Raw genomic sequence first — 12,760 nt, forward strand, 5'->3', positions numbered from 1 at the left:
ATTTTTCTACCAATCCAAGATAACAATGGGTTGTCGTAAGTTTTAAGGAGGGATCTAATTTTCTCAGCCAATGGTGTAAAATTTTTCTCATATAAGAGATCTGGGTTATTAGTGATCTGGATGCCTAAATATTTGATACAAGCGTGTGGCCACTTAAAGGGGGTAGAATGCTGTAGAAATTCAACATCAGATGTGGGGGTGGAAATGTAATAATGTCTCCAATTTTTGTAGTTAATTTTAAAATTAGAGAGCTCTTCAAATTGATCAAAAATAGACATGAGTTTGGGGAATGCTTTAATTCGATTGGAAAACATGAGGAGCAGATCATCTGCAAAAAGCTGCCGATAATAGTTCGGTATTTTTAATTTTAATTCCCTGAATATCTGGGTCCTGTCTAATGACTTGGACAAGTGTTTCCATGAGGAGTATAAAGAGGGAAGGTGAGAAGAGGCAACCTTGCCTCGTCCCATTTTGAATGTTAAAACTTTGTGAAAGAGTACCATTTACCCGTATTCTAGCAGAAGGGGAGGAGTATAAAGAGAAAATGGCATTTACAAAAATTTGAGGGAAAGCAAATTTTTCTAAAGTATGTGCTAAAAACCTCCAGCTCACTCTGTCGAATGCCTTTTCGGCATCTGTAGAGAGCAAGATCAAAGGGGTGCCCCTTCTCCTAGCATGGGCAATGGTGTGAATAATATTACTAGAGTTATCTTTTCCCTCCCATCCCTTAACAAAACCCACCTGGTCGTGGTGTATTAGATATGGGAGCACATATTCCAGCCTCCTAGCCAGGAGTTTAGCCCATAATTTAATATCAGCATTCAATAGAGAAATTGGACGGTAGCTACCGCAATGTGTAGCGTCTTTTCCCTTCTTGTGAATAACTGAAACATGTGCCTTCAAAGTTTGAGTAGTCGGGGGGTATCCTGACAGGAATGCATTAAATAATTCTACTAAGTGTGGGTGAAATGATTTGCTACGCTTTTTATAGTAAATTATGGGAAGGCCATCTGGGCCAGGTGATTTTCCATTAAGAATGGATTTTAACGTGTCCAAAATTTCTTGTTGAGTAACATTCTTTGTTAATAATTGTATGTCTTCTGGTTTGAGGGTGGGAAGGTTCAGCGAATTTAAAAAATCTTTATTTTTGGAGATGCCAAATATGGGTCAAGCATAGAAGGCGGGGATTCTATATTATATAGCTCCTGATAGTAAGATTTAAAAGAGTGTGAGATGTCTGCCATATCTTCACTTAAGGTTCCATCTTTGGAGCAGATTTTCTTAATAAAAGATCGCTCAAGATTTTTCTTGAGCAAAGAGGATATAAGTTTACTCCCTATATTGCTATGTAGATAGATTCTTTGCTTGCACCTTTGGATTATTTTAGCAGATTTTATGTTTGAGTTTATTTCTTAAGACCAAAAGGTCATTTTGAGCATTATTAGCTAAAGAATTTTTATGAAGTTTTTCTAAAGTATGGATTTGATGGAGTAAAGAAAAAATGTCTTTATCTCTAGATTTTTTTAGATGGGCGTTTAATGATATTAGTTCACATCTAATAACAGCCTTATGGGCTTGCCAAATCACCGGAATAGAGGGACCAGAGTTCAAATTTTCCTGGAAGTATAAATCCAGAAATTTAGAGATCTTAGAGATATATTCTTCATTGTTAATTAGAGTCTCATTTAACCTCCAAGTAATTTCTCTTTTTGGTAGTGAGGATATGGATAATTCCAAGAAGATTGGGGCGTGGTCCAATAGTGTTATAGAACCTATTGAGGCAGATTTTATAAGAGATAAAGAAGAATTTTGAATAAATAAATAGTCTATTCTGTGATAGGTGGAGTGTGGATAGGAAAAGAAGGTGTAATCCTTTGAAGAGGGATTTAGAAGTCTCCAAGTATCTATTAGGTGTAATGTATTCAGAGACATATGGATTTTCCTCAAAGTCTTTTGAGAAAGAGTAGATGATCCTGAGGAAACATCAAGTTGGGGAATTAATGAGGAATTTAGGTCACCACCTACTATTAAGAGGCCTTCTTTAAAGGAGTTTAGAGTATCCAGAGTATTAACCAACCAGCTAGCTTGACCCTGATTTGGGGCATAAATGTTGCATAGTGTAACAATGGTGTTTGTGATACTTCCTTTAACGAAAACATATCTACCTTCCGTATCCCAAAGTTGGTCCTTGAAAGAGAAGGGTAAATTTTTATGAAAAGCAATACTGGCTCCGCAATACTGGCTCCTCTGGAAGCTGAAGAGCCGCAAGTTGGGAACTTAGATCTGGACATGTCAGGAGTGTGTTCTGCTTTAAAATGTGTTTCTTGTATAAAAGCTATGGAAGTGTTATTTTTATTTAACAAATGAAGGATTTGACTGTGTTTCTGCAGGGAGTTAAACCCTTTAACATTAAATGACGCGACTACTATAGTGTCATTTGGGGTCATATTTGTCATTATATTTTCTATCGAAGACATGGGAATGTAAAGAGGTCCAATCAGCAAGGTACGAGCATAAACATATATAACATTTTAGAACTATAATATAATTAATATACAACTTATCTGCTGTTGGGGGGGGGGGTCATCCCAAGAATAGCAGACAAGGTAAATCAGGAGGTAATACCCGAAGAAAGTAAAAGGTAATACACAAACCAGTAACTGGTGTGACAGTAATGAACAAAGCTAGTCATAATCATAACATTTTTTGTCAAGTGAAAACAAAACTAGTAAAGAGAAAACAATCAGGGGGAGTCCCAAGAAAAGCTTTCTCAGCCAACTAAGTCAAGTGAAGAAGGATATAACTGAACTTCTTCCATAAGAAAAGTTTCATCGCATGCTGGAAACCGGTAGGAGAAGTCTAGTTCATCATGGAGGGGGATGTCTAGGTAGTCTTCCCCTGAGCCTGTTAGTGGAGCTGGCATGCATGGCGCTCCTCATCCTGGTATGCATGGCTCCCTCATCCCTCATCCTGCTATGCATGGTACCCCTCACCCTCAATCTTGGTATGCATGGCACCCCTCACCCTCATTCCTGGTACGTATGGCACCCCTCACCCCCAATTGTGGCATGCATGGCACTCCTCATCCTGGTATGCATGGCTCCCTCATCCCTCATCCTAGTATGCATGGTACCCCTCATCCCTATCCTGGTATACATGGTACCCCTCATCCCCAATCTTGGTATGCATGGTACACCTCATCCCCCAATCCTGGTATGCATGGTACCCCTCATCCCCAAATCCTGGTATGCATGGTACCCCTCATGCCCCAATCCTGGTATGTGTGTTACCCCTCATCCCCCAATCCTGGCATGCGTGGTACCCTCACCACCAATCCTGGTATGCAAGGTCCCCTCACCCCCAAACCTGGTATGCATGGTCCCCTCATCCCCAATCCTGGTATGCATGGCACCCCTCATCCCCCAATCCTGGTATGTGTGGTCCCCTCACCCCCAAACCTGTTATGCATGGCCCCTCTCATCCCCCAATCCTGATATTTATGGTACCCCTCATCCCCCAATCCTGGTATGTGTGGCCCCCTCATCACCCAATACTGGTATGTGTGGCCCCCTTATCCCCCAATCCTGGTATGTGTTGCCCCCTCATCCCCCAATCCTGGTATGCTTGGCACCCCTCACCCTCGATACTGGTATGCATGGCACTCCTCACTCTCAATCCTGGTATGTATGGCACCCCTCACCCCCAATTCTGGCATGCATGGCGCTCCTCATCCTGGTATGCATGGCTCCCTCATCCTGGTATGCTTGGTACCTCTCACCCTCAATCCTGGTATGCATGGCACACCTCACCCTCAATCCTGGTACGTATAACACCCCTCACCCCCAATTCTGGCATGCATGGCGCTCCTCATCCTGGTATGCATGGCTCCCTCATCCCTCATCCTGGTATGCTTGGTACCTCTCACCCTCAATCCTGGCATGCGTGGTACCCTCACCACCAATCCTGGTACGTATAACACCCCTCACCCTCAATTCTGGCATGCATGGCGCTCCTCATCCTGGTATGCATGGCTCCCTCATCCCTCATCCTGGTATGCATGGTACCCCTCATCCCTATCCTGGTATACATGGTACCACTCATCCTCAATCCTGATATGCATGGTACACCTCATCCCCCAATCCTGGTGTGCATGGTACCCCTCATCCCCCAATCCTGGTATGCATGGTACCCCTCATCCCCCAACCCTGGTATGCTTGGTACCCCTCATCCCCCAATCCTGGCATGCGTGGTACCCTCACCCCCAATCCTGGTATGCAAGGTCCCCTCACCCCCTAACCTGGTATGCATGGTCCCCTCATCCCCAATCCTGGTATGCATGGCACCCCTCATCCCCCAATCCTGGTATGTGTGGTCCCCTCACCCCCAATCCTGGTATGCATGGCCCCCCTCATCCCCCAATCCTGGTATGCTTGGCACCCCTCACCCTCAATACTGGTATGCATGGCACTCCTCACTCTCAATCCTGGTATGTATGGCACCCCTCACCCCCAATTCTGGCATGCATGGCGTTCCTCATCCTGGTATGCATGGCTCCCTCATCCCTCATCCTGGTATGCTTGGTACCTCTCACCCTCAATCCTGGTATGCATGGCACCCCTCACCCTCAATCCTGGTACGTATAACACCCCTCACCCCCAATTCTGGCATGCATGGCGCTCCTCATCCTGATATGCATGGTTCCCTCATCCCTCATCCTGGTATGCTTGGTACCTCTCACCCTCAATCCTGGCATGCGTGGTACCCTCACCACCAATCCTGGTACGTATAACACCCCTCACCCTCAATTCTGGTATGCATGGCCCCCCTCATCCCCCAATCCTGGTATTTATGGTATCCCTTATCCCCCAATCCTGGTATGTGTGGTCCCCTCACCCCCAATCCTGGTATGCATGGCCCCCCTCATCCCCCAATCCTGGTATTTATGGTATCCCTTATCCCCCAATCCTGGTATGTGTGGCTCCCTCATTCCCCAATCCTGGTATGTGTGGCCCCCTTATCCCCCAATCCTGGTATGTGTTGCCCCCTCATCCCCCAATCCTGATATGTGTGGCACTCCTCATCCCCTATCCTGGTATGCATGGCCCCTTCATCCCCAATTCTGGTATGCAGGGTCCTTCTATCCTGGTATGCATAGCCCCTTCATCCTCAATCCTGGTATGTGTGGCCCCTCATCCCTTTCACGCTGCCTACATACAAAAAAAATAAACACATACCTTTCTTCCCTGTGCTCCAGTGCTGCTGTGTCCTGTTCTGCCTGAAGCTGGGGGAGGAGTTCGGTGCCGGAGCACCGCGCTCTCCGGCGCTAATTTGCTGAAGACACACTGTAAATTTATCTTCAGTAAAATGGCGCCGGACAGCGCTATGCGCATGCGCCGATTTGGCGCCTTTACTCCGCCCCAGTCTCCGGCCAGAAGAAAGGCGCCGCGGCAACGCTCCTCCCAGTAAAGTAAGTATATAAGTATGGTGCCGGAGATTGTGGTATGCATTCAGTGTCTACACATACCGCGATCTCCAACGCCATACACTCCTCTTACCTGTAACGGCTCCAAGCGTTCTTCTGTCTGGAGCCAGACTGCGCGTTGCGCATGCACAGTCTATAGAGGCTTCAGACAGAGGGACGCTTGACCGATTATATTATAGATATACACAGGGGCTGGCTGGCAAATTTTAGTCTGGGGGGCAAACACGCAAAACTGGCCCAACAGCGGCCCATTCTTAGTTCATTTACAAGTGACATTAAGGCCTGGGCTACACTGACTTTTTTGTAGTACTAGTGATTGATTTTAACTATTAAGAGGCAGCTGCAGTGCACCCAATTCCATACAACTCAATGTATTGTTTTGGACTGCAGCTGTAGATAACTAGTTAAAATCAATTAGTAGTGGTATAAAAAGTCACCGTGTAGTTGAGGCTTTAATGACAGTGACAGGTGATGCTGTTGAACGCTTGTGTGGAGCTGAAATAATCATACAGGGTCTGAATGAAAGAATCAAGATTCCACATGCAACACAAGGAGTGGAGTGCCGATCACTATTTGGATTTTCTAATATGACTGTTCAAACCAATCACATGTGCTCAGTGCACCCTTGGCATTGCCAAACAGTTCGGTGCACCTTCTTACCTGCTTGTTTTTCATCCGTCTCTTCTGGCTCTATTAAAGGGAACCTGACAGGCCCCCTATGACCTCCAACCTAGCAGCATTCACTTTTTTTATGAGTAAATTCTCTGCCTAACCAGCCCTGCATAATGTTATTTGCTAAAAATTTGGGCGATGATGCCCACTCCTGCTAACTATGTTATCACTTCCACAGGGGCGTGATAACATGGAAAGAGGGCTGACTAATCTGGGTAACTAACATCCCATCAACTAGTCAAAGCCCTCATTAGCATAGGAAAAGCTGAGGTTATAAATGCTTTTTTTTAAACCTAATTTTTACCAAAAAACGTCATACAGGGCTGGTTAGGCTGGGAATTTACTAATACATAAGTGAATTCTACTGGTTTGGAGGCATAGGGGATCTGACAGGTTCCCTTTAAGACAGAGTTATCAATCAAAGAGGAGGGTGGAGGGAAAGCAAGCAGGTGGGAAGGTGCATATAAATGTTTAGCCCTGCTGGGAAGCACTGAGCACCTGTACTTGGTTTTAACAGTCATTCTGTGCTGACCCTTTAACCCCTTTACAGCTTGGGGTGTAATAGTATGCACCAGACTATCACCGCCTGTTCAGCGCGGGCTCTGGCGCTGAGCCCACACTGAACCGGGCACATGTCAGCTGATTATTACAACTGACATGTGCTCGCAACAGCCGGGGGTGGAATCACGATCCACCCGCGGCTGTTAACATGTTAAATGCCGCTGTCAATGTCTGACAGCGGCATTTAACAGCGCCGCGCCGGAAGCGCGTCACTTACCCCGCCCATTGGTGACCCCGTCACGTGATCGCAGGTCACTGATGGGTGGGCATGACAACCCGGGGTCTGCAGCAGACTCCAGTGATTGTCATGTACTGCTCGCTATGAGAGCCACCTAGTGGTCGGCGCTCATAGTACAGGAGTATTTCTGTTACATAGAGGTGATCTGTTCATCACCTCTATGTAGCAAAGGAGATTGGACAGTTGCTGCTTCTAGTCTCCTATGGAGACTATAGAAGCAAGCAAAAAAGTGTAAAAAAAATGTTTTTAAAAATATTAAAAAAATAAAAAAAATATAAAAGTTTAAATCACCCCCCTTTCACCCCATTCAAAATAAAGTATTAAAAAAAAACCCACATACACATATTTGGTATCGCCGCATTCAGAATCGCCCGATCTATCAAAATAAAAAAAGAATTAATCCAAGCGGTAAACGGCGTAACGAGAAAAAAATTCGAAATGCCAGAATTACGTTTTTTGGTCTCCGCAACATTGCAATAAAATGCAATAACGGGCGATAAAAACATTGGATCTACCCCAAAATGGTATCAATAAAAACTTCAGCTCGGCAAGCAAAAAATAAGCTGTCACCCGGCCCCAGATCCCAAAAAATGGAGACGCTACGGGTCTTGGAAAATGGCATCATTATTTTTTTTTAGCAAATTTTAGATTTTTTTTTCACCACTTAAATAAAAAGAACCTATACATGTTTGGTATCTACAAACTTGTAAAGACCTGGAGAATAAGAATGGCATGTAAATTTTAGCATTCAGTGAACGTGGTAAAAAACATAAAAAAAACCATCTGTGGTATTGCACTTTTTTTTGCAATTTCACCGTACTTGGAATTTTTTTCCCATTTTCCCATACATGAAATGGTAAAACCAGTAATGCCATTCAAAAGTACAAATCGTCCTGCAAAATATAAGCCCTCACACTGCCATATTGACCAAAAAATAAAAACGCTATGGCTGGGAACAAGTGGAGCAAAAAAACAAAATGCAAAAATGGAAAATCCCAGGGTCCTTAAGGGGTTAAAAGTGCCAATATTTTGGAAAACTTTCAGGGACACTTTTTTAGTATGAGAGAGTGTTGCATTTGATCACATTTTTTGCCTACTTTGCTAACTACCAGTGTTGAGCGAGCATGCTTGACACGGCTCGGTACTCGCCCGAGCATCTCACTACTCGGGATGGTCGGCGAGCACCGAGCATTTTCAGGTTACTCGGGCGGGAGCTTGGGTCTCTGCCCTGCATGTTTGGTGCTCTTTACAGAGCCAATGAACATGCAGGGATTGCCAGCCAGTCACTGTAATGCCGCAGCCATGTTCGTTGTGGGCATTGCAGTGATTGGCTGGCCACACAGCTTCACCTCGAGTATTTAAAACCGGGCGCCGCCATCTTGGACACAGTCGCTCCGGATCAGACAGTGTAGGGAGAGTGCTGCTGAGCTAGGGAGAGATTTATACTGCGAAATAGGTAGTGTAGGGTCTCTAAATCAAACAAACAGTACTTCTGAGGACTAATATCCATCCCAGATATCAGGCAGGCAGGTGGGCTGTATAGGAGACGCAGTGGTTATACCAGCAAACACTGCATTACAGTCCTGTGTGCTGCTGCTCAAATTGCTAGACATAGCCCAAGGTCTCAGGGGCCAGGAAAAATCCTTTTTTTTCATCTAAATCCTCTTTTTTCTTTTTTTTCCTCAGTCAGACTGTACAAATACCGGTCTTATTAACCTTTTGGTATTTTATCCCCCCCCCAAAAAAAAATTGAGTGTGTCTGTGAGTGTTTAGACACAAATATATCTGTTTAAAAGAGTCTGGTTTTGGCCAGATAACTAGAACTGTGGTTTTGCAGTTCCATGGTTCAAATCTCTGTATTGTCCACTTTTTTGCCTTTTTTCTATAAAAGAAAACAGTTTGAGTGTCTCACTGACTGTTCAGACACAAAAATATCTGTTTTAAAAAGTCTGGTATACGCCAGGAAATTAGAACTGTGGTTTTCCTCTTCCACGGTTCAAATTTGTGTGTAATCCACCTTTTTGCCTTTTTTACATAAAAAAAACAGTTTGAGTGTCTCGTTGACTGTTCAGACACAAATATATCTGTTTAAAAGATTCTGGTGTAGGCCAGAGAACTAGAACTGTGGTTTTCCTCTTCCACGGTTCAATTCTGGGTGTAATCCACAGTTTTGCCTTTTTTACATAAAAAAAAAACAGTTTGAGTGTCTCGCTGACTGTTCAGACACAAATATATCTGTTTAAAAGATTCTGGTGTAGGCCAGAGAAATAGAACTGTGGTTTTCTCTTCCACGGTTCAAATCTGGGTGTAATCCACCTTTTTGCCTTTTTTCCATAAAAAAAACAGTTTGAGTGTCTCGCTGACTGTTCAGACACAAATACATCTGTTTAAAAGATTCTGGTGTAGACCAGAGAACTAGAACTGTGGTTTTCCTCTTCCACGGTTCAAATCTCCTTTTTATTACCCTTTTGCCAGTGATAGTGCGAGTGTAAGCTATTTTATTTCATTTACAATGGGCAAGGCGCGTGGCAAGGGACGTGGAACTGGACGTTCTGGTGATGGTGCGTGCAGAGGACGGGGCCGTGGCCAAGGTGAAAATGTGCCACAACCAACAGCCACATCTTCTCGCTCCCAGTTCTTGACTGAATTACTATGGAAGCACACAACAACACCACTATTGCAAACTGATCAATGTGAACAGGTTATTAATTGGATAGCAGATAATACTTCCAGTCACCTGGGCACCACCACCTCCGATCTGTCTTCCACATGGTCAAGTCTTAATAGCCGTGAGTCGCGACCGCATACTCCTCCTCACCCTGATGCTCCTTCCTCCCACCATGCCGAATGTCGTCAGACACAACTGATCCCACAGTTGGACACTCTGAAGAGCTGTTCACTGGTCCATTTCCATATTTGGGCCCCTCGCCTGCTCCGTTTGAAGTGGTGGAAGAGGAGATCCCATGTAGCGATGGCCAAATATTTGAACAGCCATGGCCACAGGAAGGCGATGCTGGCAATTTGTCACAAGAGGTGGACAATGACGAGACACAATTGGCATGAAGTCAGGAGGAGGACCGTGGTGCGGTAGTGGAAGAGGAGGAGGATGATCTAGTTACTGACCCAATGTGGCAGGAGGACACACAGAGCGAGGCCAGCAGCACACAGGGGGAAGGAGGCAGAGTACCCCAACAGGCAGGAAAAAGCAGTGTGGTGGCCGCAAACAGAAGGCGGGCAACCGTTCCTTGTAACACCAACACGAGGGACATTGCCAGTACAACTGGTAGGTCTTCCAGAGCCTGGAATTTTTTTAAAGACTCTGCTGATAACCCCAAAAAGGCCATTTGTACCACCTGCCAGGCCAGCATCAGCAGGGGTGACAAAACTACCAGCCTGACCACCACCAGCATGATCAGGTACATGTCAGCAAAGCACCCGACTTTGTGGGGCGAACCCCAAGGTCCAAGACCAGTGTCAGTGGGTGTCACCACTGCTTCTTCTGCTGTTGTGCGTGTAAGAGAACCCCCTGTTGTGCGTGCAAGGCAATCCCCTGTCCATACTGCATGCAAAGATGCCCCCTCCTCTCAGTCTTCACTTGTTATGGCAGTTTCTCAAGAAACAGCATTAACGTTCACGTCCACATCCCACCGCAGCGTTCAATTGTCCATATCCCAGACCTTTGAACGAAAGCACAAATTCGCAGCCAACGCCCCACAGTCCACAGTCCTAAATTCGCACATTTCACGACTGCTTGCGTTGGAAATGCTGCCTTTTAGGCTGCTGGAGACAGAATCCTTCCGCAACCTTATGGCGGTGGCCATCTCTCGGTACTCGGTCCCCAGCCGACACTATTTTTCCCGGTGTGCCATCCCCGCACTACACAAGCACGTGTCCCAAAACATCTGCCATGCCGTCAACAACACAGTTACTGGGAGAGTCCACCTGACAACGGACACGTGGACAAGTGCTTGTGACCAGGGATGGTACATCTCCCTGATGGTACACTGGGTAAACATAGTGGAAGCCGGGACCCAGTCGGACGGCGGAACACATTCTTCCCACACCAAGGATTGCGGGCCTATGTCAGTCAGAGTTGCCCCCACAGTGTACAGCTCCTGCGCATCATCCTCCTCCTCCTCCTCATGTTCAGCCTCCATCTCAGATGTCACCACATCAGTTACAAGCTGGAAGCACTGCAGTACTGCCTCAGCCAAGTGGCAACAGGCTATGCTGAAACTCATAAGCTTAGGTGATAAACCTCACACTGCTTGTGAGTTGTGGACAACTGTGAAAGAGCAGGCAGATCTGTGGCTGAGACCGCTGAACCTACATCCAGTCATGGTCGTGTGTGACAATGGCCGTAACCTGGTGGCGGCTCTGAGGCAAGGCGAGATCACACACGTACCATGCATGGTTCATATGCTTAACCTCATAGTTCAGCAGTTTCTTAAATCGTACCCCGAGTTGCCAGATCTGCTTGTCAAAGTACGCCGCCTGTTAGCTCATTTTCGGAAGTCAGCTACAGTTTTCGCCGCCCTTGCTGTGTTGCAGCAATGTTTGCAGCTTCCGGCACACCGACTGGCGTGTGATGTCCCCACATGTTGGAACTCTACCCTCCACATGTTGGAAAGGATTTGTGAGCAGAAGAGAGCAGTTGTGGAGTACCAGCTGCAACAAGGCCGTCGATATTCAGGTCAGACTCCACACATTCAGGAGTGGACCTGGATGTCTGACATATGTACCATCCTGACAAACTTTGAGGAGTCCACCAAGATGGTGAGTGGCGATGACGCCATCATTAGCGTCAGCATCCCACTTGTCTGTCTTTTGCAATGCTCTCTGCAGAGAATTAAAGAGGAGGCATTGCAGCCAGAGTATGATGAGATGGATCAAGAAGCCGTAGCGGGCGATTACCCACAGCCCAGCCTCATCTCATCCCAACGTGCATTGGGGGACAATGAGGGAGAGGAGGAGGAAGAGGAGGAAGAACAGGAGCTGGTATCATGCGCTGTAGATGGTAGTACCTGTACAACTGTCATACCGTCGGTTCAGCGTGGGTGGCCTGAGGACAGGGGGGAGGAGGAGGAGGAGAGCATGGTCAGTCGTCATCTTGGTGAGGACACGGAAGTCTTGCCCGTTACCAGTCTGGCACTCATGGCTGACTTTATGTTACGCTGCCTTAACCGTGACCCTTGCGTTGTCAAAATGTTGGGTGACAGTCATTACTGGTTGGTGACACTTTTAGACCCCTGCTACAAGGAGAACTTTCACTCTCTTATTCCTGAGGTGGAGAGGTCTGCAAAAATGTGGCAGTACCAGAAGGCCCTTGCTGCAGAACTGTTAAAAAAATTCCCATCTGAACACGCTAGCAGCAGAGGTCACAGTTCGTTGACCAACCAAGGCATACAGGCGAGAGAGATGGAACTCCAATCCAGCAGAGGCAGGGGATCACTGTCAACATTCTGGGACAGTTTTCTGAGACCCGCCCAGCTTACAGGCCCTGAGGCAAGGGGTACTTTCACAAGGAGTGAAAAGTTTCAAAAGATGGTGAGGGAGTACCTTGCCGACCGTACCAGTGTCCTCCGTGATTTCTCTGTGCCTTTTAATTATTGGGTATCCAAGCTGGACACTTGGAATGAACTCGCTCTGTATGCCTTGGAGGTCCTGGCCTGCCCTGCCGTTAGCGTGTTATCGGAGCGTGTTTTTAGTGCCGCTGGGGGAATTACAACTGATACACGCACTCGCCTGTCAACTGACAATGCTGACAAACTGACCCTTATCAAAATGAACAAGGGCTGGATTGGGCC

This window comes from Phyllobates terribilis, unplaced genomic scaffold (assembly GCF_046119375.1).
Source record: "Phyllobates terribilis strain yellow unplaced genomic scaffold, ASM4611937v1 Scaffold_11__3_contigs__length_659146591, whole genome shotgun sequence".
In the NCBI taxonomy this organism is placed as follows: Eukaryota; Metazoa; Chordata; class Amphibia; order Anura; family Dendrobatidae; genus Phyllobates; species Phyllobates terribilis.